This window comes from Varanus komodoensis, unplaced genomic scaffold, assembly GCF_004798865.1.
Source record: "Varanus komodoensis strain SLA01 unplaced genomic scaffold, ASM479886v1 scaffold2, whole genome shotgun sequence".
NCBI classification, from domain to species: Eukaryota; Metazoa; Chordata; class Lepidosauria; order Squamata; family Varanidae; genus Varanus; species Varanus komodoensis.
The window spans coordinates 25,177,058-25,204,475 of NW_025335568.1; the positions used below are offsets into that span (position 1 = coordinate 25,177,058).

General features: G+C 39.8%; 1 protein-coding gene across 8 annotated transcripts in view; it reads right to left on the minus strand.

Annotated features, from left to right (window-relative positions):
• Positions 1–27,418, minus strand: part of CAMK2D (calcium/calmodulin dependent protein kinase II delta) — a 147,380-nt gene that overhangs the window by 112,918 nt on the left and 7,044 nt on the right. The window lies entirely within an intron of this gene.

Consider the following 27,418-nt stretch of genomic DNA (forward strand, 5'->3'; position numbering starts at 1 on the left):
CTGAAATGCCAATATAACATAATCTGAGAAACTACCCAGATTCAGCAATCAGTATATCCCACCTTAAGCATTTGAAGATATGCTATTAAAACATGAAACCCAGGATGGATGTTCAAGAGGCAGGCCCCTAATGCCAATAGTTCACCACAGAGATTCACGCTCTGTGTGCGTGCGTGCATATTTGGGCCTTCACAACAATTTTCTTCACCCTTGAAACAGATCCGTTAAAAGACAAAGGTAGCTCTGGTCAGCTGAAAAGCTGATCAAGGAATCAGGATTCAACCAGTTCTGGACAGCGTTACATTCCTCCTGAAAACTCAGGCTTTCAGTCTGGGTGTCCTCTTGGACTTGGCCCTTAACCTGGATGTCCAGGTCTCACTGGTGGAGAGGAATACATTGGCACTTGAGACTAGTCCATTCCTAAAGATGTCTGATGCAGCAATGGGCATGCATGCCTTAGTTGCATCCTATTTGGACTATTATGATATACTCTACAAGAGCTGAAAAACCATTCTGAAACTTCAGTTGGTCAGAAATACTGTGGCCATACTGCTGCTTAAAGTTGGTTACCGACAGCATGGAATTCCCTTGTTACATCAGCTTCACCAACTACTGGTTTGAGACAGAATTCAAAATTGCTGATGAATGACTGGTTATAAGCAGCATATGGTTTGGGACTAGGCTACCTGAAAGATCACCTTCTTCCACAAGAGCCTGTCTGGATCTAAAAATGTTTTGGTGAGGCCCTTCTTTTGAGACTGCCACCTTCAGAGGTGTGCTTGCAGGCCGCTCCCAGCTATGGAACCCCTTCCCAAGGGTTTGCTCCCTCTCTTCCCTCCTTGTGTTGGCAAGCAAAGTCAACTTTACTTAAGAACATGTTTATCCTGTAACAGTCTGTTGGGTTAGGTGTTGGTTTTAATTTTAAACAATTCTGTAATTGTTATGCTAATATTGTATTTTACAGTACTATTGTATTGTTTTAATCATCTTAATAGTTACCTAAAGCTGCCTTCAGTGCTATTGTTGGTGGAGAGGTGAGGTACAATGAAATTAAATATTTTGAAATAACAGAGAGAAGGCCTGCAAGCCAAAGCAGCAACAGAAACAGCAAATATGACAGTAAAAATTATGATTGGTTAAGATTTAGATATTATCTCACAAAAAGTTACAAAATCAAGTCACTTTAACAATATGGATTTGCATAAAACGAAGTGACAAAGTTGCCTACAATTGCTACACTGGCAGTGGCTGGTGAACTTTTTCCAAACATGGATACACATGTGCATCTCCACAGAACTGCCATTTATCTCTTATCTAGGTAGCAGAGGTTTAGGTGATGACATCTTAAAGGAACTCAAAAATTGCTTGATAGTTATACCCATCCATTCCAGTAGGCATGAAGAACAGGTTTTTTAAATAATAAAAACAGCAACACTGTTTTCTTACCTATGAACCCAATTTGACCCAATAAACCAACAATATCTTCATTCAAGCAACATCTGGTGGCAAGTGAGACAAATGTTCAAATGTGATTATTTTTACTTGCTGGCCATATGAAATTATTCAGAGCCACACCACAGGAGGTGGCTCCTATCTTTCCCCTGACATGAGTAAAAATATGGAATTCTGCTTTTTCTTTCAATATCCATCCACTCTTATTTCTATATCTATCCATCTATCCATCCATGCATTTGCTTTTAAAATCCAGGCCAAGATTAACCGTGTTAATGGAAATAATTCATCCCTCTAAAGTGTCTCTGAACAGATTGTGAGCTTTTTATTTTTTTGCAAAGGGCAAACCTATTCTTGACTTGACTGTACAACTGTCACACTCATCATCATTACTAGGCTTCTGGGTGACTTGAGAAACCACAGGAATGCAGGGCATCTCTTTTCAGCATGTGTTTTTAAGCTACTGGTCTTTTCTTATAGTGTACTGCATTTACATTTAATTGCTTGGAAGCCAACTAGCTAAACAAATGGCTTTTAAACATGAAGATAACCTAATATCATGAAGCAATATATGTGAAATAATTGTACAAAATATTTATACTATTTAAAGCAGGAGAAAGAAGGTATGTGTGGCAGATACATGCCTAAAAGGATACAACCATTAATGTGGTAAGGTATCATTATTCAACACATTTCTATCACATTTTGGAGTTCCCAAATGTCTGGAAGAGATACCAAAAACAGGCCTAAGTATTTTGGAGCAAAAGGAACACTGCTTCCAATTTTTGTGTATACTGCATGGATCAATTAATACGTTTACAAATTTTACAGTTTGTCTAACACATGCTCTAACTGTGAGTTGAGATTCCACCTACCCAAGAAACAAAATGAAAACTTTGCATGTTAATGGCATGGCTAGGATGGCTACAGGCAAGAGCATTGAGTTTAGTAATCTGGAAGCACTAGCTTGGTGGCAAATAATAAAAGCCATGGCAAAACAGTGTGAATGCTAGAAACACATGTGGCTCAGACCGTGTGCATGTGTGTGCACGCACATGTGCCACTTATCACCCAGTCTAGATTTCAGCCCATGTTGGGTGGGCAATGTTGCAAATTGTACACACTGCCACAGCAAATATTGTGTGTCATCACCAATATTTCAGAAAAATGGGAACATATCAAAAGTATTGCAATGATCCACATAAGAACACTTGTCATTTTGTAATTTGGGGCTGTGAAAGAAGATTGGCATAAAGCTGATTTAAGCAAAGTGAGCTTGCAGCTTTGTGAGTATCAAGGAACAAGGGCCACTTTTCACATTATGGTTTAGGTCCACACCTAAAAATCACGCATTCATATGTCAACCACACATATATCATGACATAAGACCTGAGATTGGATGCAGCTTCTGGTCAAGTACACACTCTGTGGTAATCAAGCATTGCTGCCATATAAAACCTCCAACTGCCCTAACTAGTAATGAAAAGCACCTTACAGTATTTCAGAAATTAAATGTATGCTTCTTTCATTATTTTGTTTCATGAATTGCCCTTGAACTAAGGAAAGCTTACAGAAAAATGACTCCCAACAACCTTCCAAGCACATCCCTATAATCCAGTAATAAAGAAATTAGAACATATAAACCATAAATCAATGTTTACACCTGATTTCATTTTATTATTAATTATCTGAAGAGCTTATCTGAACTGTATTTAGCCATCCTTCCCAGCTGACATGCTTAAGGCTATGTTAGATATAAAAGAGCTTAGAGAGAAAACACATGGCAGTTATTGTTTGCTTTTACGTTGTTAAGCAACTGGAACTTTATCAGGTTTCTTCAGCCAATTAATTGCCCATCCTGCCTTAGCAGAAAGCAAGATCAATGGGTCAAATCCTCAAATAGCTTTAAGCTTGCCACAAAAGGCTTTGCATGTTACTATCAACAGAGAGGGCTCAGTCAGATAATTCCAGGGAGCAAACCTAGATTAAGAATTCTATCCACATTTGTGCTTTGTTTCTTCATTTGAGAAGAAATGTGTTTTACCCTGGAAAGCAAGCCAGGCATCGCTGAAGGGATAAATCTGTCAACAACTCTGAAAACAAACAGCAACACATTCCAAATATCTCACTGAAGGAGATACAACAGAGGGCACATGAAAAAGATCTGTCACCCACCTTAACCATGACTGTGACTTCTATTCATCATAGCATATGATTTTGTTCTCAAGTAATTGGTGACTTTGCTGGTAACCCTATCCCTAACAAATTAAGAGAGCAGCCATTTATATAAAAATAAATTGCTACCATAGCATAGATGTAAGACATGATGTACAATCTATATGCTTTACTGTAATGTATATTAGAATGTATTCATGAATGTGTACCTCAGTTCTCCAAGAAGTGAAAACCTACAGTGGTTCTAGCACTTACTAGACTCAATTTCCTTTCAAGGACAGCTCAGGATGCTTATAGCATTTTGTACTTGTGTCTTTTTTATAAATAGGGGTAGGCTTAGGTGGAGCATATGTGGAGGCTCACAATATCAAACTCTGAAGTTCACATCACACCTCTGAAGGGTGGGGCACTCAACAACTTCAGTTCCTTGCAGGTAATAGCCTTGTCCCTCTTATTATATATCTTTCTTCCCCCAAAACCTTCCAGTCTGACCTTTTGTTTCATGTTTCACAGATTCCTTTGCTGGCAGAGGAAGAATTCCATTCAGATATTTGTAGGCCATCAATAACAGCCATAGTATGAGAGAATCTGTGACGGAACCCTAAGCAAAACTTATCCAACCAAGATGTTAGTTTTAGCAGTCCAGTTCTTCCAATTGCAAAAACTGTAAGTTGTGGAACTCTAAGAGATCACCCAGTTCAAACTCATAACAATCCATTCAGATTTGGCAGCAGTGTCTATTTCAGATATTTTAGACAAGAATTCTCTCATACCCTTGGGCAGATGACCAAATGCAGTATAATAACTGCAAATGACAGTCTCAACACAATGAAACATTCTCAAAAATATCTCAGTGAAAAGAAGACCCATCATAAGATCTAGCCATATGCAATTCCACATAATTACAAGGGCAATGAAAGAAGACAACAACATTCATAGTTAAAAATAGCTTTCTGAATCTTCAAAACTAGATGTGGTGTTCACGTGTGAAAATTTGGATCAATGCCTTTAGCCTCCTGCCCTTGAAGCAGTCTTCCCTTACTCCAGTGATCCTGAGCAGGAAGACTGGGATGTGGTCAAGGTGCATGAATTTTGGTAAATGTATGCATGTATGCAGGTGTATGCAGGTGACCCCCAAAACTAACACCTGCCACTGCATGCCACCCTCAGGGTCAATGAAGTTATTCATATATGTTTAAAGATTAAAATGTCAAAACTATGCACTGAAATATTTGGGGGGAAACCCTGCAGCTTGAGATTCCTATGTGTTTCTGTGTTTGCAAACTAAAATAGTCATTCTTCAATGTCTTTGCTAACCAAAACATTTTAACCAAAAATAATGTAATTTAACCATGTGTGTCAAGAAAAAGTTGTTTCTAATTATTTCCATCCTCAAATGATGTCATCTAACTGTCAGTTTTCATTTAGCCCATTCAATAATATTACTTCTACTACCTAGCTTATGTTACCCTGTTTTCTTTGCTGAAATTTTCATATCCACCTAATGTTAATTAATGTGTATAATATATCTGAATTATAAAACTTATCCTCAAGAGATGTTAATGCAGCTCAAAAGAATATAATGGGAATATACCATGATTCAAATAATAGCTCAGGATGCCTCACAGTTTCTCACAGAGAAGTGTCCTTTGTATTAATACTGTTAGTATTCATAGCGAAGTGATACCTACATTTTCTATAAAAGTAGCCTATTCAGTATTCTATAACTCTGTTACTTGTAACTGATTCATCAGCCAAACAAGAAATAAACCTAAACTCTTTCTTATTTTTTAAACACATGTCCTTCTACACCCGTGCACCATTTTACATTCCAAATAGAGCTATTTAACTTAGTTAAATTTCACTCTCTTCTCAGCAGAAGATTCCCAGTTACTTGCTTAATGCTCTGGCTACTCTACAGATATAGTTTCTATTCAAGGACCTTTTAATTGCTTGAGTCTTAACTCAATTTAAGGTATCAGATGCTAGAAGTCATGTGTTAATATTCTGGCTTCTAGAGCATTCTCAACATGGATCAGCGCACAAAGAATTCAAGACACCTCAAATATTGCATGCAATAACACAGTTATAAAATGATGCATCTGTTCCCTTCATTTTCTTTCTATCTTTCCCAGATGCTTATTTTGTCACTTGCATGAAATTGCATTTTCCTGTGCCCAATTCTTACTCATATATTCAGCAAGAAATATTTATCTTTATCAAATCTGATTGATCACCTTGAAGTCTTTTTTATCCAACTCTCTAAATACCTGAAGGAGTACTTCTTCCTATATCAGTCAGCCTATGCCTGCATGGGGGACTCTTCTACGAATAATTTAAATATCATATTCTTCATTTCTCTGGCACCCAATCGTGGAATAACCTCGTTCCAGAATTAGTTCTGATGCCAACACTGTAATTATTCCAGTGTTACCTAAAAAGTGTTCTGCTTGCCTGGGCATTTTAAGTTGGGTTGTCTATCTAATTATATTAACTGCATCTAAACTGCAGTTCTGCGGTGGCGAGGAGCGCCTTCCTTCAGCTTCGGCTGATCCATCAGCTGCGTCCCTTCCTGGAGAATGACTGCCTGGCGACAGTGACACAAGCGCTGGTAACTTCCTGATTAGATTTCTGTAACGCGCCCTACGTGGGGCTACCCTTGAAGATGGTCTGGATACTTCAATTGGTGCAGAATAGAGCTGCCAGGTTGCTGACGGTGACTGGGCGTTGTTCTCATATAACCCCAGTTCTCCATCAGCTCCACTGGCTCCCGATTGAAGTCCAGGCCCAATTCAAGGTGTTGGTTATGACCTATAAAGCCCTAAACGGCTTGGGACCTGGATATCTAAAGGAACGCTCGTGCCCATATATGCCCTCCCACCCCTTGAGATCAGCAACAGATGCCCTTCTCCGGGAACCCTCTGTGAATGATATTAGGAGGGTGAGTACCCGGAGGAGGGCTTTCTCTGCGATGGCGCCCCATCTATGGAATGCGCTCCCCAGAGAGGTCCACCTGGCGCTGTCATTATTTGTTTTTGGGCACCAGGCAAAGACCTTTTAATTTAAAACTTATTTTAAGTGTTAAATTATTGAATTAATTAGGATTTTTAAATTTTTAGCTGAGAATGCACCAGAGGTTTTTAAACGATTTTTTTGTTACATTATTCTTATTTATGTATGTATTTATGTATTCTTTGTGAGCCGCCCCGAGGCTTTGTTGCGATGGGGGCGGCATAGAAATGTTTTAAATAAATAAATAATAAATAAATTGTTCTGATGGCTATATTTTATTGTTTTTATTGTTTTTGTGTCTGCAATACTAATTATAGTCATATTTATGCTATTCCATCTCTAGTATGAGCAAGAGGCTAACAAGACTGATCAGAATGGAAACATTTAGTGTTATGTCTGAAACTGGAATCCTGGCTTAGCTGTTTTCTAGTAAGCCAGAATCTGAAACCACAATTTGAAATCAGCTTAGAGAACCAGGCTTGTCAGGGCAGTTAACAAGTCAGGGTCCAGATCTAACTAAGTCTTGGTAAACTTCAGGTTATTTTAGGTGCTCCTCTTTGCTAATACACTTCTGATTACTAATACTTAAGAATGCTCAGCAATTCTCGCTTAGCATTTCACACAAACATTGCCATTACCTCTTAGGCTTGTCTATGATGTTCTAGCTGTTAACAGGAGAACATTTTTAAACAGGCAGTCCCACATTGTTGTATTTATCTTGATAGAGCAGGGATAGGGAAGATGTTAGTGGACTGCCATTCCATCAGCCCCAGCCAGAGAGGCCAATGGTAATGGACGATGGGAGCTACAGTCCAACATATTACCCATCCCTGTTTTCAAAGTTACAATGAGTTCCTTACCTCTGTCTTTTCTCCACTGCAAGTCCCTTTCAGAATGACCTTCCACAGTGTTACATACAGAACAAAAACTACATCTGTTCCTGTGGCTACTCAGAATGCAAGGAACGACATTCAACCCCCAGTTGCAACTGGAGCCAAATGAGTGAACACTATTTCTAACAGAAAGCATGAGAGGATGAACAATCCCCTGCCATGAGAACACATGGTGTTTCTATTATATGGCAGGATTTCTCAAAATACCGAGTCAGGAACAACAGAGACAATACTGAGCCAGAAACAACAGCACAAGCCATGTCAGGAAGAAGGAATTTCCAACTACCTTCAAAACTGACAGGCAGGCATCTTGGTCCAACTTGGGACAGGAAAGCAGGATCCTTACCAATACAGGCATATATCTTCATCAGATCAACTAAAAGAGCAAGCTAATTTTCAAATTTATACAACTCACACTCAGGCATACTGATGATTGAGGACCAAGAGAAAGTGAGGGGGAAGAGAGCGAAGATGCCTTGCTGTATACGTGTGACATTTTGCAGCACTATCTTTCCAGTCACCTCCCTCCTAGGGCCACATCTCAGTTATATCCCTGAGACTCAAGCGTGCCGCTCTGCACGTTCAGCCTGGCCACAGAAACCGTTCCAGGCTTAAAAGTGGGTGGGGGAATCCACGTGAACAGGTCTCCTTCTCTATGGATGTGCACATCTTGATCCAGAGGCACACATGGGTCTCAACAACTATGGTCAACAAGAATTTGAATTAATTGCAGTTCACCACCAATAGGCCACTAGAAAAAAGTCCTCTGGTGAACTAGCCCACATCAGAGGAGGCCGGGGATTCCTGTTTCAGTGGGGCTCCTCATTTTTTTGAGATTTATAGGAATCATTCCTGATTCCAAACTCCAAACCCAATCTGTTGATCTGCCAGCATAGAGTACAACAGACGGCTACTATAAAGCTGAAAAGAAAGGTGCTGCAGATGAGGAACCCCCACTGACAGGAATCAAGGCCCTCCTCTGCCTAAAGTGCCAAACCAAACGTTACACCATACTTGACAAGACCACTGCAGAGTTAGCTGTTCCTCTCTGCCCCTACCATTCCTGCCTTCCCTAACAGCTTGTCTAGAGAAATGTAACATGCATCATGTATTATCCTGCTCCACCCCATTGATGGTTGCTGACAAGGGAGTGCAGAAACACAGACTGTCACAGTGGCATAACACGAAGGCAAGTCCCTCTAGGTAATATGGAGGATGAGAGGGCAGGTCAATGGGACAACTGCAGTTTTCAAAAGCAGTTGTGCATTTTGCATAATGCAAGAACTTCACCTTAAGGAGGGTCATGATCAGTTGAGAAACCAAGCGCTACAGACATGTGAACTAGTTTCTTGTATTCCCTTTTAGACTCGTTCTTTAACATCCCCCCCGCCCCCAATTCTGTAGGAAGATGTCTTGCAAGTTTTTCACAGAATGATAAACCCTTTGTTTGTTTGTTGTGATATGTTGAGCAGCAATACACCTTAGAAAAGTTTTTGTTCCATAGACAATGTTGCTATGTCCAGATAAAAGTGTTTCTGTGACAGACCCTGAGGTGGGTAGACTCATTACAGACTTTTGTAACCATGAGCCATCTGGGTTAGGAAAACTACAAGATCCATGTTTAAGGTACAGTCAAAGGAAGCAGTCTAGCCATTTATTTTAACCCTGGGATAGACAACCTCAGTGCTCCACAGACCAACTGCAACTCCTAAAACCCTCTAGGAGTTCCACCACCACTGCAATTTCAGCAGCAGCAAAACTATAGTCCATGTGGCAACTTGCATCAGTAGACTAAAACCAACAAATTTAGTGTTCATCTTTAAAATGCGGTCTTTAAAATACTGACTGTTTTGCTGATGACAACATAGAGAAACTAGGGCAGCACTTAAAGGAATTTCCCAGCCAACTTGATTATTATCTTGGGATCTCAGCATTTAATCTTTTGTGTTAAGTTAGAAGATACCAACAGATGTGCTGGAAAATTGTATTTTTACTAGTCTCCTCCATCAATAAAATGGAATGCTTCCTTTAAAGATGAGTAAATTATCGTATAGTTATCAATATATCTAGTTGAAAAAAACAGAGTATGACATTTCCTTGATACAATTATGCATGTAACAGAATTAATATATACCCTCTTGTTACACATGTGCGTGAGTCTGTGTGCACACAGGGTCAAGAGGTCAGGAAAGCATCGGTAGCTGAGATCCCAAAATGTCATGAATGGAACTTTGTTCATGGGACACTCCCTCTCTCAGGAGATAGCAAATTTCACTGATTCTCCTTTCTGCTCCCTGTGCTCCCTGAAAACTGGGAATTTCTGGAACAGTGTAAGGGGTGATATGGAAGGGGATCAGTCAAATACAACCTTTCCCCTTTGCCCACAGGGAGTTTTCATTAGATCCGTCCATGAACAGATATAAGGGCAACAAGATTCAAGCTTCAATATTCCGTATTGCATAATTATATGATGGGAATAATTGGGTGTTCAGGCACATCATACCAATCCTCTCTGTCAATAAGCCATGGTGGCCAAATAACCCATGGCACACCCAAAATGGATTGTTCCCTCGCTCCCTCTCCCAATGGTATTCCAGAAGACAGCATGGAAGGCTGACTTGTTGCTCCACTTCCAGCAATTATCATAACCCAATATTAGCTCACTGCAGCTTTATTGAACTTTAAACAGTTTTTCCTCCCTGGGGATCATAAAAGCCTGCTTGACAGCTGGCATTTACCATCCCAAGTTTGATAGCCACTAGCAGCCTGTTTAACATGACTTAGTGCCACCATGAAGAGGTTGTCAATGGCTGTCAGAACATTTTTAACATAAAATAATTTGCACAAATATGTTTTTATTTTTTTATCTATTGTTTAAGTCCTACTTAAATAACTGCAGGGATTCGCGGTTTAGACTGGCAGGAATTCAAGGCCTCATCTGCAGCAATGCCCTAAGCTACCAGCTGCCAAGGTGCAGCAGGTACTGGCCTTGAACACTGTCCAAGAGAGGCTCAAAATGGTACCCTGCTTTGTTTCTTTTGGCTATGGACAAGCTATCAAGACAAACCAAAGGTTCAAGTGATCCTTGCTTGAATAAAGGGGAACATATACCTGCTTCACCACAAGATCCTCCGCAGATAGTCCACATTTTACACTTTTCCCTGAGACTCTAGGTGATTCAGAAATTGCAAAAGTGCTTTTTTTCTGGGGAAAAGGCATTTAAACAACTTTAACAGCTGTCAAAATGCCGAGTCCCCTTTAAAAGTGGGTTTAACAGGGCAATGGATCTGAGATATATTTCTGAAAAACGGGGGTAGCACCCTAACCCTAAGTTATGTAAGTGTGGCTATTTAAAAAAAAAATACATACCTGTTTGCATGATTTCCTTTTGCACAACAAAGGTTCTGTTGGCCACTGACAAAATAGGGATTCTTTAAGCTGCCTATCAAGCAGGTTTTCACGATCTCCAGAACCAAAACAAACAAACAAAAATATAAAGTGCAAAAAACCTTAACTCAGCTTTCAATTGTGGCAGGAGCAAGGAAGCCAGAACTAGATAGCCCAAGCACTTAAGTACTTTTGCAGTAACCGACACTGAAGGATGTCAGGACATACTTGGCAAAAGCAGCATAGGCTTTTTCCTGCTCTTGCCAAGTAAGTCCATGGCTATTTCTTGTATCCATGATGGGACTGCCCCCCCCCAGGTTTAACAAACCATCAAATCTACAGTAAAGCCTAAACTAAGCTTTAGGATGGCATGTTACTTGCAAACAAGCCACCCTGAATCACATATCATGACAAACCATTATAGGTAACAACCCATCTTATGTTGAGCAAGCCCAGTTAATGAATCATTTTGAACAGAAAAGCCAATATAGGCCCGAAGGTAAAACTTGCTGATATGCAGATGGAGTTTCCTAATGATTTCATTAGGATAGCATTTACAATTATATTTTGCTTGTACTTCAGCAGTCTTAACAAATTCTGGATACATTTGAGACCAATGGGTTTCATGATCAGCATGTTAGTGACTTTAATCAGAAAGCTATGATAATTTTGTGACATGCAAACATAATCAAAAGGTTTGTAAGACATATCTAATATTTCATTAGGTCTCCATGTGAAACACTAATAACCTGAATGTGAAATTTAATGGGATAAATTATTCACCCATCAATATACCTTCACTTTCTAAATCTCTCTGCATGATTTAGAGAAATGTCTCATTAATTGTGAAACTCTCCTTTACACTTTGAGCAGCGCATGCCAGAGAAATAGCATATCAAACAGGAACATTTGAATGGATTTCTCTAGCATCTATTTATCATCACTAATGTTATAGTGCCTAGTATCAAAGCATGTTAAAATTGTCTAAGGCAAATAAACACCAGGGATTTGCAGTGAGGCAATTAAAGCCTAAATGTTTTTTTAGCCTACAGCTGACATCTTTACTTATTTCCATTTTGAGTGTTATGATTGTCTCTATTCTGCTATGATCTTAAGCTTACAAGGTGCATGTGTTTTTTGCAAAGGTACTGAAGAAATGATTATTGACTTAATTTCTTGGCTTGCAGGAATTCTGCCCCCAAATGCAATGTCTGTTTGCTACCCAACATAAGGATAGCTCATGTATTGAAGCTTCCAAAATCATTGCAAGTATCTGGCTAGTTTCATGTACACATTATGAAGCTATTCGCCACTCTAAAAGCATGGGCAAAGAGGGAGATACTTTAATTAAACAACAACAACAACCAAATGAGTTGACCCATTATCTCTTTGTAGTGAACTTGTTATAACTGTGGGCACCAAAAAGGTTAAGCAAATTTGATGTTTTTATTTGTATTTATTTGATTTATATCCTGCACTTTTTAAAAGAACTCAAAGCAGCTTACATCATTCTCCTCCTGCTGCTCTCAATCTTGTGTTAGTTAAAACTAATAATTTCCCCAGTGTTTTGTTGTTGCTGCTCCTTGCCCAAAAGTCTTCATTTATACTAGTTAACAAAATGAACGAATGTGTGTTTCCCTAAGAAGGCAATTTTATTATTATTGGCATTTATATCTCACCTTTTACTGATATAATTTCCAGTTAGAAACATTAACATGCACTCAAGGAAGCCTAAAAAAACCAATTCTACAACTGCTGTCAATAACACCATGCATCTCTTTGAACACTAGTATCAACTAATGCGCTCTACATGTGGCTGCCTTTGAAAATGTTCAGGACCTTGCAACTCATCCATAATTGGGTGGATGTGCTGACTAGGAGCATATTACAGTGGTGCTATGCAGGTTACACTGGCTGTCAGTTGCCATCCGGGCCCAATTCAAAGTGTTCATGATGACATATAAAGTCGTAAATGGTTTGGGGCCAGGTTAACTGAGTGAGTGCTTTTCCCCGTGTGTACCAGCCCATTCACTGAGGTCTTCATCTGAAGCCCTCCTCCACATTCTACCCCCTAATGAGGTTAGGAAGAGTGCAAGGAGGAGGGCCATCTCCTGTACAGCGCCCCAACTCTGGCATTCAATCCCCCTCAAGGTCCGGTTGGCACCAACTCTTTTAGCTTTTAGGTGCCAACTAAAATTATCTGCTTACTAGTTATTTTGACAGGTGAATTTTTAGCTATTAATAAAGTTAATTTATTCTGCTGCCAATGGGGCAAAGGAGGGATATTTATTTCTAATTTTAGTGGTTTAAGCTTTATCTTTGGGTTTTTATATATGTATATAGTATTTAATATTAATTCAATTTTTCCTATTTTGGTTGTAATATTGTTAATTTATTTACTGATTTTGTTGCTGTTATTATTAGGTGTTGTAGCAAATGTTATATTGTGCTTGCATTGGTTTATATTGTTGAATTTTTATATGTTGTAAGCCTCCCAGAGAACCTATGGCTGATGGTGCATTATATAAATTGAATAAAGCCTGTAAGCCTGTGGAATACTCTGTTACATGCAGCACTCACATAACTATTTGTCCTTTGGCAGCTTCCCACTTCAAACACAATCCTGAAGCTGAGTAGTTCAGCCCTTGATGAAGTAGTTCAGCCCTTGCAACGAAGCAAATGTTAGGCTTGAAGTAGGTACAGATCCGGCCATCTCTAGGTAGAGCTTGGGAAGCTCTGAAGCCTGGATAGTGACTGCCAATCTGTATAGCCAATACTGAATTAAATGGAGCAATAACCAGACTTTCTGTATGCTGATGGGAATGAGTATTAAATTCCAAAAATTCTGTAATATGCAGGCCTGCGTGCTATCCTTATTGTGCCAGTACTACAAATGATCAACAGTAGACCTGCCTAAACATAGCAATAAGCTAGAACTGTATAAATCAAGAACAAATACTTGTTTACCATTTCAGCTTAGTGGTGATTTGCTAGGGAGATTACAATTCAGGAGTTGTTGGTTCACATGCTTTCTGAGGAGTCCCTAAGTTGGTTTGGCTGCTTCCATAGGAGCATTCTAACAATGTGCACCACCATGTCACTCATGAATGATAAACCAGGATTGTTGGCAATTCTGGCTTACCATTATATATGAATGAGGGTAACATCTGGAGAATGACTGGAGAAAAAATATTTTTGACACTATCCAAATCCCACAATCTCTCTAGTTAGCAGCTGATTTAGAATAAAACAGAATAACATATTTTGTATCACACACAATGTATATAATTTAGTTTTCGAGGACTTTATATATTTATGGACTTACAACATGTATGTATGTATGTTATACCACATCTAAACAGACCTAAGACTGTGCATAATAAAAGTTAAATGGAAAAAGATAAAATCCTATATTAGGACATGATATCAATATCCATAAAAGGCTGAGGCTGATCATACTAAATGACTATTTTGCCTCTGTGTTCTCCCCAAAGCTGGACGGGGAGATCCACATAGGAGATTACATGAGGCCGGGGACTTAGGGGCACAGATTAGAGTCACCCCCCTAGAAGTCAAGGGGCTCCTCAGGGCATTGGACATTACAAAGGCGCCAGCCCCTGACAGGTTACACCCAAGAGTACTTAGAGAGTTGGCAGGGGTTCTCTCATACCCGCTGGCCTCCATTTTTGAGGCCTCGTGGAGAACGGGTGAAGTTCCAGAGGACTGGAGGGTGGCATCAGTGGTCCCAATTTTCAAAAAGGGTTTTAGAAGGGACATGGGGAATTATAGACCGGTTAGCCTTACGTCCATTGTAGGAAAAACCATGGAAAGGCTCATAATAGAGAGAGATCTAGTGATGCTAGATAGGGAAGGGAGGTTGGCAGCCACACAACACGGCTTCCGCAAAAACAGGTCCTGCCAGACAATCCTTGTGCAATTCTATGACAAGATTTCGAGATGGCTAGATGGAGGGGATGCAGTGGATGTGGTATACCTGGATTTCAGCAAGGCCTTTGACAAAGTGGCCTTGGTGGAGAAACTGAGAAGTTTTGGGATACACCAAAGCATTGTCCAGTGGATTAGGGCATGGTTGACTGACCGAAAGCAGAGGGTAACCATTAGTGGGGAATCGTCGGGATGGCGGCCAGTGACAAGCAGGGTCCCCCAGGGCTCTGTCCTGGGACCGATCCTGTTTAATCTTTTCATTAATGACATGGAAGAAGGGGTGGACAGTCTGCTGATCAAATTTGCAGACGATACTAAAACTGGAGCAGTGGCCACAACTGAGGAGCAGGTACTCCAGATCCAAAAGGATCTGGACAGGCTATGGAAGTGGGCAGGAGACAACAGGATGGCGTTCAATGTGGATAAGTGCAAGGTCTTGCACTTGGGGCATAGGAATAACTATCGTAAGTACAGGTTAGGTGACAAGTGGCTGGAGAGCAGCACTTGTGAAAGGGACCTTGGGGTACTGGCTGACAGAAGGCTAAACATGAGTCAGCAGTGTGATGCAGTGGTCAAGAGGGTGAACGCCCCCCTTGGTTGCATAGTCAGAAGTGTGGCTTCTAGATCAAGAGAGGTATTACTACCACTCTATATGACTCTGGTGCGCCTACAACTGGAGTATTGTACTCAGTTTTGGGCCCCTCATTACAGAAAGGATATAGCCAGGTTAGAGTCAGTGCAGCGTAGGGCCACAAGGTTGGTGGCTGGTTTGCAGGGGATGAGGTATGAGGCGAGACTGAGGGAACTGGGTCTTTTCAGCCTGGAGAAGAGGAGACTCAGAGGGGTTGTGTTGGCGACATACAGGTATGTGAGGGGATGTCACATGGAGATTGGTAGAGATCTGTTTCCCCTGCAGAGGAAGGCAGGACGCACTTCAACGGAGCAAAGTTCAGGGAACCAAGGTTCCATTTAGATTCCAGGAAGCACTTTCTGACAGGACCCCGAGGATGTGGAATGGGCTTCCACGAGAGGTCGTTGAGGCCCCATCAGTGAGGGTGTTCAAAGATAGGCTGGACATGTGCATGGTGGGCATGTCGTGAGCGGAGCTGGCTGGAGCCGGGGGTCAGACTAGATGGCCCAAGAGACCCCTTCTGACTTGCTCTGTTTCTATGTTTCTATACTAGGAAGGTTAAGAATAATGGTGCTTTCAGGAGGCACCAAAAACAGCACAAAGTTGGTGCCCACTTAACCTACAGAGGCAGAACATTTTTTAGAAATTGAGCCACCCTGCTCTGCTGTAAGCTCTTCTCTGAGTGACTGGGCAGGTTGATAAAGGGAAAAATAGTCTCTCATGTAGTAAATGATAACAGGCAACAATGATAGTCACTAGCTAGATGACTCTTTGAAAGACTGTTAGAAATATTCATGCCAATCACCATGACAGCTCAACAGATTCTCCATGTTCAGAAGTAACATGTTTCTGATTTCGAAATACAATCAGAAATGCTAGTTGTGGAAAAGGCTTCTGTGACTCTCCTTAACAAAAGGTGTAATCCTGTTTTGTTCGTTCATTGTTAAAAGCACTTTAGGCTGCTCTATCCTCCCACCCAAAAAGGCTTCCAACTGTCTTTTCCTGCAATCCTGTATGGCATTATTTAGAAGTAAGTCCTGATTTCAGTGAGGTTTACATTCAGGTAAGCAGAATTAAGATTAGCTTTAAATTACTTTTAATGTGTTCCACAGTTTGTGCTGGGCAATTTAATTGTGTCCACCAATTTGAATTGTATAGTCCAGGTGTGAGAAAAACTTTTTCAGCCCAAAAGCCAAATTCTAAACTGGGAAAGGTCTTGGGGGTCATATTCTATACATGGCCAAAGATAGAATGGACATAGCCAAAATGTGAATATTGCCATTTTAAGCATGCACAGAAGGAGAGCAAGGCCTTGTATGACCACTTGGAAGTAAGCAGTCCCTAAAGATTATATATAGCCCATTTATAACCAAATTTAAAATTTTGTTAATTTTATACTGCTGCTAATACAGATTTAATTATTTTTATTGTATTTGATATAGTTTTCCGTTAATGGCCTTGAGTGATACAAAAGAATCTGAAAAAAATATGTGCACTGATGCAGATAAGGAGATCTGTAAACAGATGTAGAGACAGAATTTGGAGTCATTTCCAGTGAAGTCCCCTTGAAATACAAGACTTGTATCCTCTTAGACTTCTGCAAAAGCCTAATTTTATGTCCGCTAAACAAAGAGATAACTTCTCACAATCCAGAATTCTTTGTCACTGCTGCCTTTATCTTTCTAAGCATTCATATCAGGGATGTGGTTGTCCATACCCAATTACCTCTTTGCCATGAATTATCAAGATGGATAAGCAAGAAAGAATTTTAACACAAGAGTCAACAGATATTATGGTCAATACACTAAGAGAAGATAATAAAAATCTAGTGGATAGCAAGATGTGAGCTTTTAAATTATCTAAAGATCAAATATTTCCCCCCTTACAGGTAGTCACTTTCCTCCATCCACCTTTGGATAGCACTCTGATAAGACCTTCTGCTACAGTTGCAGTAACACATCTTTCCAGCATAACCACAACTTAATTCAGTTGTATTTCCAATGTCTTTCTGTTGCATCTGGTAGTAAACATGACATACAACTTAATAATGAAACAGTAAATTTCCCTTGAAATCAGCCCTGTTCATCAGGCAAAATTAATGACATTGAATGAATGACATTACACGACCTTCTGTGTGGTATCACACCTTATGAAAAATCAAGTAAGTTAATGGTGAATTGATACAAGAAGATAGTTATTACTGCTATGACTAACCCCTCCTCACACAAAGAGGTGGGACTGCAGTCTTTATCAGTTACTCCAGTATAGGCTTGGAAGGCTAACGAGTGTCAAGGAGCTTATCTGAACTCAGATATGAGTGGCTTTTCAATTGCAGGCATAATTGGAATAGTCATGAAAAACATAGGGATTACTAAACAATGCAAAAGGAAAGAGGTGTGATTTTAAAGCTAAAGACCCTAACCAGATATTCTACTAGAAATCAGGAAGAAGTCATTGTGCAGAAGCTAAGGGATTCTTTTTAAGTATTATTTGCAGTTATTATTTCCAATAACTTTCCTCCTTTAAAAAACACTCTTTACTGGGGAAGAGGAAGTATCTTTCATGTAAGATTTAAAATACTTAATTAAGGCCATTAAACTTGGTTTCCTTTGGAGAGAAATCACTGAAGGCATATGGTGATTTATACTAATTAAGTTTTACTTACAAATATATCAGTTGAGCAGAGATGGAGATAGACAGCATAGTGCTCCTACAAGCCCTATTTGGTGGACCACATCAAGATGTCCATGTCTTCAGTCTTTAGCCAATTCTCTACATCTCCTCAGTTAGTCTAAATCTTTCTGTGCCTTGTGTTGCAGTTCCTTTCTGTCCCCAAGCCTGATTATTTTTCCATGTTCCAAAAAAAAGCTTCCATTGTTCTCACAGACATAACTAAGGACTCACCCCAAACTGGGCATGGGTAGGATGAGTCAACTTTCTATCGGCTCTGAATCTTCCAGAAAGAGCTACAGCTATTTTCTAGCCATTAAGGAACCATCAACCATCTATTAAATTCATTCACCCAACAAAGGATATGGTCAGGTCAACATTCACAACAATATTTTGGTGTAATTTTTTCTGTTCCAAGGCTGGCCTGAATTCTCCTTGAATAGGAAGAAAAAGTAACTCAGTCCTAATGCTTTTGCCACATGCTATTTTCATACGTCACTGTTCAGTCAGTGCATTAGCAATACTTTTCTGTCAGCTCCCTAAAAATCATGTTATATGCTAGATTCCATATGACAAAATTTGTATGACCCTTGAAACTTATTTGTCGCTCATTAGCTAGCATTGACCCGTACCAAGCTTTTATTCCACTAGCCACTAATCAGTTCAGTTTCACACCCTTGACATATTTACAGAATGCTGTAGAACAGGACCATTCATTTAAATTTTTCAGCCCACTGTATCACAGGAAAACAGAAATCTATTCACAAACATTCAGGCTGATTTCAAGTGGTGTGCATGGAACCAAAACCTTAGATTGAATCATAAAAGTTTAACCTGTCTTATCATGCAAGGCAGAAAGGAAATACTACACCCTTGAAACAAGATGCAATAATTATTAAAGTTCAATGAACAGCACCCAGAGAGGCCCTGCAACAAGTCAAAGTTATCTATAACAATGATATAAAGGCTGAAATGCAGTAGTAAAGGCACTCATACCAATGAGAAAGCCAATAACATTGCTTTATTGGAATTTGATCAAAGTTTCCAGAGATAAGCTGATAATAAAAATTCCAAGTAAGAGTTACATTAGAGTTCTTTTTTTAAAAGAACTCAAAAAAAAAAAAAAAAAACCCTATGCCCAGAGCCTCGTTGTCACGGAAAGCAGATGAGGGGAGGGATTCGTGATCAAATGGATCAAGTTTTGTTGTTGTTTTTAATAAAAACTGCATGGTTCCCCGTGCAGGGTAGGCTGATTGCAGGACTGCAATGCCGTGGAGTTATGCAGGACTGCTGAAACCAGTCCAGTGCTGGTTTTCTTGTTAAAATCTGCAACTAAAGCTGCTAATTGCCTAGTGGTGAAAAAAATTGTCCACATAATATCTACATGAAGAAAACAGTGGCAGTTGTTTTAGCTGAAGTAAACAGCTTTGGGGAAATTGTTAAACACACCTCATCATCCCAATCTTTTGTTGCATTTGTTATTTATTTGCAAGCAAGCAAACTTTGGTCACAGTCATGTGATCAAACCCTGGTCCTGGTCATAGATCTCCCAGCATTTTGATGGTATCACTTCAGACAGCAGATGAAGTTTTCATCTAGCAAATTGCACAGAGTAAACTAACTTGTTAGCTTGGTCTTTTCCTTGACACTCTATCTTTCACTCACACAGTTCAGTGTGAGTCTGTCTCTGCACAATTTAGAAAAGGTTTCCTACCACATTTGCGGTTTGTGTGATCTAGGCCTAAATATTAAAAATCTGGTGCAAAGTTGATATATAATACAGTGTGTGTCAAGGCATTCCTTGACTGATTAAATTAACAAGCCGCTACCTTAAGAGTTTCAGATATGAATGTAAGTTTATGTGGAACAAATCCCACCAGATTGCCAAATACGGATATTATGCAGGAACTTCATCTGATCCTATGACTATATGAATATGCAACACAATCAATGCAGCAGCACCTGCAATCACAACACACAGCATTACCCTCATACAAGCAGTTACTATCTGTGATTAAATTAGGAGGGAAATGTCAAACACTTCTAAAAATGAGCATGCTCATGAAATGGATGCTAGACTATGAATGATATGGACTGATTTTCATTCTTCACCATTTTTTAAAGTTTGGAAATCATGGAAAATTCAGTCTTGGTTTACAATGCAGTCTTCTATGATGGTAGTAGGTGCTGGGGATATGCTGTATTCTTCAAATGTTTCACAATAAATGGGGCCTGTAATCTCACCAAATGCAACCACCTTTATGCTGCTGTAAATCCCTAAACTTCATTGTTCACAACAACCATGGACAAAAAATACATTAATAAAAAACCCTGAAAATTTTTGCACTATAGTAAATGATTACTAGAGTCCTGAAGGAATGGAAACTCAACTGGAGCCACTGAAATTAAAATCTGCTAATAGATACTGTTTTTAAAACAGCACACTTTCGCACTGAAACAACAAATAATCTTGCTGTACCTTAAATGCTAAGAAATTAAGTATGGTGTAACCTACACAAAAGAAATACATACTGCAGCTGCCATAAGGTACGTAATGACTCTGGAATACAAGAGTTCAACAACAATTTCAGTTACACTGGGATTACACAAAGAGGAAGGGAGTTATAAATATAAACCTAAATATAAACACAGGGATGGGTTCCACTATACTTCCAAGTGTAAACTGACAGATTGGATTTAAGGGGCCTTCTGACCCAATGCAGATGTTTCATTCAGCTTCAAGACATGATTAACTTAAAGCAAAACTGTTAAACAAATGGTTACTACAGTATACATGTATGTGAATTCTGTATTTTATGACTGACCAGGGAAAAGGAAAACGTGTGTGGTTCTTCTGTATAAGTTTCCCACACATGAAAAGTAAGGAGGCAGAAAGAGGCTACAGAATGCAGGTGTCTCTCACTGAAGCATTGATCAGAGGAAGACATGGGCAAAATGAAAGCATTGGTTGCGATATTTGCCCATGCAAATATGGAAACTCGGTGTATATTTGTTGGCCATCTGTCAAGATCAGCAGGCTGTGAACGATGCAGGTGCTCTTAGGTTACAGGAAGACTCTGTGGGTGTCACTTTGCTCACCATTTCTGTCACAAAAAAGGAAGTACCAAGAAACTGGTATGTTAAGGCTTAAGAAACCATACCTCTTAGGGTGCTTGCAAACAGAGGGCTTCCAGCACTAACAATCAAGAGTCATTGTGCAATTATTCCATCTTTCTCTCTTTAATGGATTAAAAGTAGTGGGAAACAACAGGAGGCTACAAATTGAAGACTAATTGTTTAGATACCATATAAATTTTGCAAACAAGGCAGGGTGACTGCATAATAAATCTTTAAGAAACAGTCCAAGAAACAAAACAAAAATACCCAGCACAAATTGGGCTCTAATTGCTAATATTTTGATTGCTTCCTCACCCCTTAATATAGCCTTCTATTTGCCTATTTCATATACTCATTTTGTATCCCTTTATGTATACCTTAGAACTGACCTCAGTACCTCATAGACAATGTACCAACTTCCTATAGATTGCCTCCTCATCTGATAGCAGCTCTGTAGGTTCTCAGTTTCACAACCACATAGCTGACCACATCATCTAAGTGCATCCATGGACTGTGCTGTTCTTGGCTCTTCTTTTCCTTCAAGAACACACTGTTCCAAAACAACACCACAAACCATGGCTGCACTTAGATGGTCCAGTTTCCTGTTGGATTGAAGGGAAGTGGAACGGAAGCAACACATATATAAACATTAAGAAAATCGTCGCACATCTAAAAGGAAAGTTTGAATCAGAGCCAAGGCTTGGATTTATAATAGCCATAGTCTGACCTCAGAAAAATCAACAGGAGATAATGTTTCCTCATAAAGTTTGGGAGCTTAGGAAGTCAGGCTTGATCATTCTTTCATTAAATATCAAATTGGAAACATTGACCAGAACATTAAATTCTGCTCTTCAAAGGATTTTAAAGATAGTATTTCTTACTATACATTAAGCTTAATCTGGCAACCACTCTCTTTTAAGAGAATCTCTGGTTTGGCAGTTACGCACTGCTTATAACATTACATTAAAGGACACAGGAAGATCCTTCCTAGATTCTGCAGAACACGATCTTCTCCTTCTGAAACTGTGCTTGATTTCCCTTGCAAAATACCTGATTCATGCCAAATATTAGCCTACAATTATTCTGTAATGGCTCCTGGAGAACTATACTGAAACAGGAAAGTGGACCCTGTGTTCACCAATTAAGAATCAATCAATGGAGCCATTTCAGGAAATTCAATCAACAGTAAAAAGCTACAAATAATAACTATGCAGTCCAGTCATACATAGTACAACAAACTCAGGACTGGACCCTCATTTCTTTAGGGCAAACCAACACACATCCTCTACCAGTACTGCAACCCTCAAGCTTCAAGAAGTCCTTTGTCTCCATCTGTTTCACACACTTCTACGCATCTCAAGCCATATATTTCTTTACAGGGAGTTCTCAAATGTAACGAACTTGATCTCATTTCAGAGCATTCCCATCTTTGGATACAAGTGTTCTAAGTGCCATAAATGCCCTCCAACAGACACATAAAATATCCTTATCTCACACAAAAAGCCATAGTTCTTCAAGTGCTAATGGGGTTTTTGTTTACTGTTCCTTTCTTCAAGTCCCTCTGTTCCCCTTCTAGGTCTGTTGATTCCCTTGCCTAAACACATGGCTTTTAAAATTACAACTTAATACATGAAATATCAACATAATACTACATCTTCCCAGCACTTGTAGGCATTACCATGTATAAGAAATAAGATGCAAGTAATGTGCAGTTTGCCATGCCTCTCCAACTATCAAGACAAAGGGGAGATCAACCTGGCCAGGTTGTATGGCCAGGTTCTCCTTTTCTGCCAGAAAAAACACTCAAGTACAGCTGACAAGTTACCCTGGGACTACAGACTAGGAAAGAAAGCTCTGGTCCCATCCATGGGCCAGAAGAACAAGACTTACTGAGCAAGAACACTAGCAAGGTTTGACAGCCATGTGAGTGGGTTGGTGTAAAGTGGTGTCCTGCACCAGCAGGGAGTTGGACCCCGATGGCTTTCATGGCCCCTTCCAACTCTTATTATTCTATGATTTGATGAAGATCAGTCTAGACTGACATGCATTTAAGAGCCTACAACTCAGTACCTTGTTCTGGCCAACTGACCTTCTAAAAAATGATTCTGGGTCATAAAGATCAGGTGGTTTGGATTCCCAGATTTGAGAGACAAGAATGATTGACTACAGAAATGTAGATATATTACCGATTGTGGCTAACCATCTATGGAAGTCTTTAACTCATCAGCAAATGATTAATTTTGCCTCATAAATACACAAATGCATTTATTTTAAGAAGAAGTTCAACCACAGGGTAACATAAAACCTGCTGTAACAACGGAACAAGACTATGACCTTCGTAACAAAACAAAACAAAAACCGAAAGAGAGGGAACTACAAATTAGCAAGGAAGCTTTTGGGTCTTTTAGACAGGTAAGAATATGCATCAAATAACCCCAGATGAATATATCTGAAAAGACAGCACTCTCAACAAAAAAACTGTAGGAAGGCTGTGTGGGGGCTCAATTCAGTGTTTTCTGGAGGTGATCATACACTCTTCAGTTGCCAAACCTAATGGTAACTGAGTAAATGGAACTGAATATAGAGAAATGTATATATATTCAGTAGACAATATATCTACCAGTTTCCAGTTTAATATAAACTTAATATATTTGAAGGAATTGTTTTTATGCAACAGTTGTGGCTATAAATTGAGTACTGTCAGCCACATCCAACCCTGGAAGTGTATAATATTTAATCCAGAACTCTTCTCTGGAGACAGGCAAACTCTCTTCAACAAGTATAGAAAATAGGCAAGCAAGTAGAAGTGGTACTGAAGAATACATAATTTTCCCTACTCAGATTCTGAGTTAGTATGTACTAATTACTGCACATGCAAAATTTGTTTCTGGGATGCATGTGCAAACAGTGTATTGTCTAGGCAGCTGCTTGATACTCTTTTCCTTCTAGCATGGGATAACAGTTAAGAGGGACTCAGGAGGACTGGGTTCTAGTTCTGCTCAGTCATGAAGCTCACTGGTAAGTGTGGGCCAGTCAAAGACTTTCAGCCTAGCCTGTTTCACAGGGTTCTTGCAAAGATAAAAAGACAATGTAAGCAACTTTGAATGCACTGCTGGAAAATAGACAAGATATAAATATAAGTAAATAAATACATCTGTGACAAAGCTTGAATTTGATAGGTATGTGCTCCAAAACTGTAAACCTTTGGAGCAGCAACCAAAGCTTACAGTGATGGATAGGGCACTTGTGGGAAAGTATGGGAAAGTATGTAGGAAAGTGCTCAGGAAATGGAAGCTGAGAACTTAGAACAGGCTACTTTTCCCCATTCAGACCCTTTAGTTTCCAATCAGCCCTCTGCAAGTGGACTTAGTCCAGTTAAGTAACATTGTGGGTACCTGACAGCATTGGACTGGAATGACTGAGTCAAGCCTGGATTGGAAAAACTACAACGTCTGTGCTATAAATGAGTGAGGTGTGGTTTCACTATGTTGTAGCATTGTTATAAACCAGTACAAGTTTACAGAGGCTGAAATGCTATTGGCCTCTTTACATGATGCATAGCTATATTTACAGATGGATTTTTAGAAGGTTTAAGTTTAAAGGTTTCCTCTGCTTTAAAGATACTCTGAAAACCAGTTGCTGGGCAACATCAGTGATAGGTAGGGAGCTACTGCGCCCATGTCCTTCTTACAGGCTTCAAAGGAGTATCTGGTTGGCCACTGCAGGAAACAGGATGCTAGTCTAGATAAGCCTTTGGTGTAATCCGGCAGGGCTCTTCTTATGTTCTAATGAGTCAGGACAGTGTTCCATAAATTACCTATACATTAAAAATGAGTTTAATTTCAACAATCCATGTGCCAACACAGCAGCTGCCTTTTTAAGCCCTTTCTGTAACATGTGGAATGCAGGCTGCACACGGACATAATTGGGAACATAAGCCCATAATATTCTTCATTTAAAACTATGACCAGATATTCATTTTCAGGGATAAAGGAGCTCATTTTGTAATGCAAGCATGCATTGCAAGCTGGAATATTAATATTCCGAACCCATTAATTTCAAATGCTTCCTCACAACCCTATTTTAAAAAGATGCTAGTCAGAAGACCCAAGTATCCTTTTCTGCATCATGTCATCCTACACTAGGGTATCCTGGTAAGTGTGATCTGTATTTCCCCTGGCAAATGGCCTGGGGAAAGAGTTATGTTCCATAATTAAGCAAAGCGTATGTGTACAACAGCATTTGTTATGCCTTGTCTTCCCTTCTTGTTGACAGCTAAACTGTAGGAACTTTGGAGTAGAAGCCTATCCTGCTCAGTGCAGTCTGTTTACACAGATAGAACAGAAGCCTTTTGTTTTCACTGTACAAACTTTTGGGAAGTAGAGGAACATTTGCAGCACTGATATTATTCTATACAGAAATGGCCAAACCATGAAAACATGCTTCCATGTACTATAATGTAGCTCCCAGATGACTCTGAGCAGACTTCTTAGCTTTTTCTCCTTCCAGCCCACACTAAGACCCAAAAGATGCAGCAGGAGATGGTAGCTCAACATCTCCTGTGAGGTGTTGTTAGCAACAAAGAAAAGAAATTTGGCCTATGGATTGACTGGAAACTGCGGCCCTGGATGTGGAAGAGCAGGCTTGTCAAAATCTGGAATAAAATGAGAAGCAGGGGCTGGGCCAGCCCCCACTTCTTGAGACCCCAAACCATCACAGACTAAGGTTATGTAGGCAACTTTGCCATCATGTAACTATGGTACAGTGCCAGAAGCAGAGGGCCACATGCTAGTATTGCCCTGAGCTGGGGTACTTTCCTGCCCTCCAGGCAGATCTAGACAAAAGGCTTTCTAAATTAACCCCTTATTATGTTAAAACTGATCAACTAGGCTAGCTTTATGTTACAAACATAGGGTATTGCATAAACTAATAATAAAAGAAAGAAGCAAAGTTAAAATGCTGGCCATTAGGGATTCCGAACTAAACACCTCTTCTTCCTCCAAACCAGTGGTCTGGCCTCCTAACCTAACAGTGTATAATCTGCCCCCATCTCAGTTTGTTTTCCAGAATCCCCACCTAACTAGAAACTCTGTTAATCAGTGACTGCCTGTCTTATCTCTGACTCCAATAGCCTGGCATGTCAGGTACAAATTTCTGCCCCACCTCACATGAATCAACATACTTTGAGAGCTGTATTATGGAAGTAGTAGGCCCAATCCCTACAGAAATTAACCCTTAGATGTCACTGCAGGGAGCTTGTGGCTAAGAGGAAGCTTTTTGCTTTTCATCAGGGACAAAGAAGAAGAAATTAAGACAAATTGATGGATGAAAGGCCTGCTGACACCCTAAACTCCATGTTCATAGGCAGTATACCACTGCATTCCAGATGCAGTGAGTGTGATTATTGTGGGCATCCCACAAAAACTGGTTGGCCACTGTAGCAAGCATAAGGCTGGATGAGATAAACATTTGTTGGTTGCTCTTACTTTTTATGACTGGCTTGGATGCCAAGACTGCATGCTTAGCCCTTGCAGGGGTCAAAAGAAATTCAATTCCATCTCAAAGGAAGCACATTCTTTGATATATTTCCTTTGTGCACACTTTGCTACACAATCATTTCACATTGATCATTTTAGGAGGGGACTAGAGCCAAAGCAGCTCAGCTAGGCCCTGCTCCTGAAGAAACTATGCCAATGGGGCCATCTTGGGCTCAAGAGAAGAAAGAGGCCCACAACAAATTACCAAATTTAATTGTGGGCTTCATTCACTCAGATCCCAGCACCTCCACACAAACAACTATGTTGGGGGTAAACTCTCTTCTTTCTGCTTCCCCTTCTTGCATTAATGTAGTGGAAGAAGTGACTCCTCTCCAGCCTAGACTGCTTCAAGAGCAACGTGGTACTTAAAAGGAGCAGGAGGAGGAGGAAAAACATGAGGAAAAAGTAGAGGATGACCAGCATATGGAGAAACTAGAAAAGAGGAGAGTGAGCAGACTGTAGACAGGGTTATGGAACCGAAAAAAGGAGAGGGTGAACAGTAGAAGAAAACCACAGCAGTTAAGCAAGAAGAAGGGGGTAGGAAGAAAGTTTGAACTGGACAAGGGAGATTTTTGAGTATAAGAGTTTCTTCTTCTATT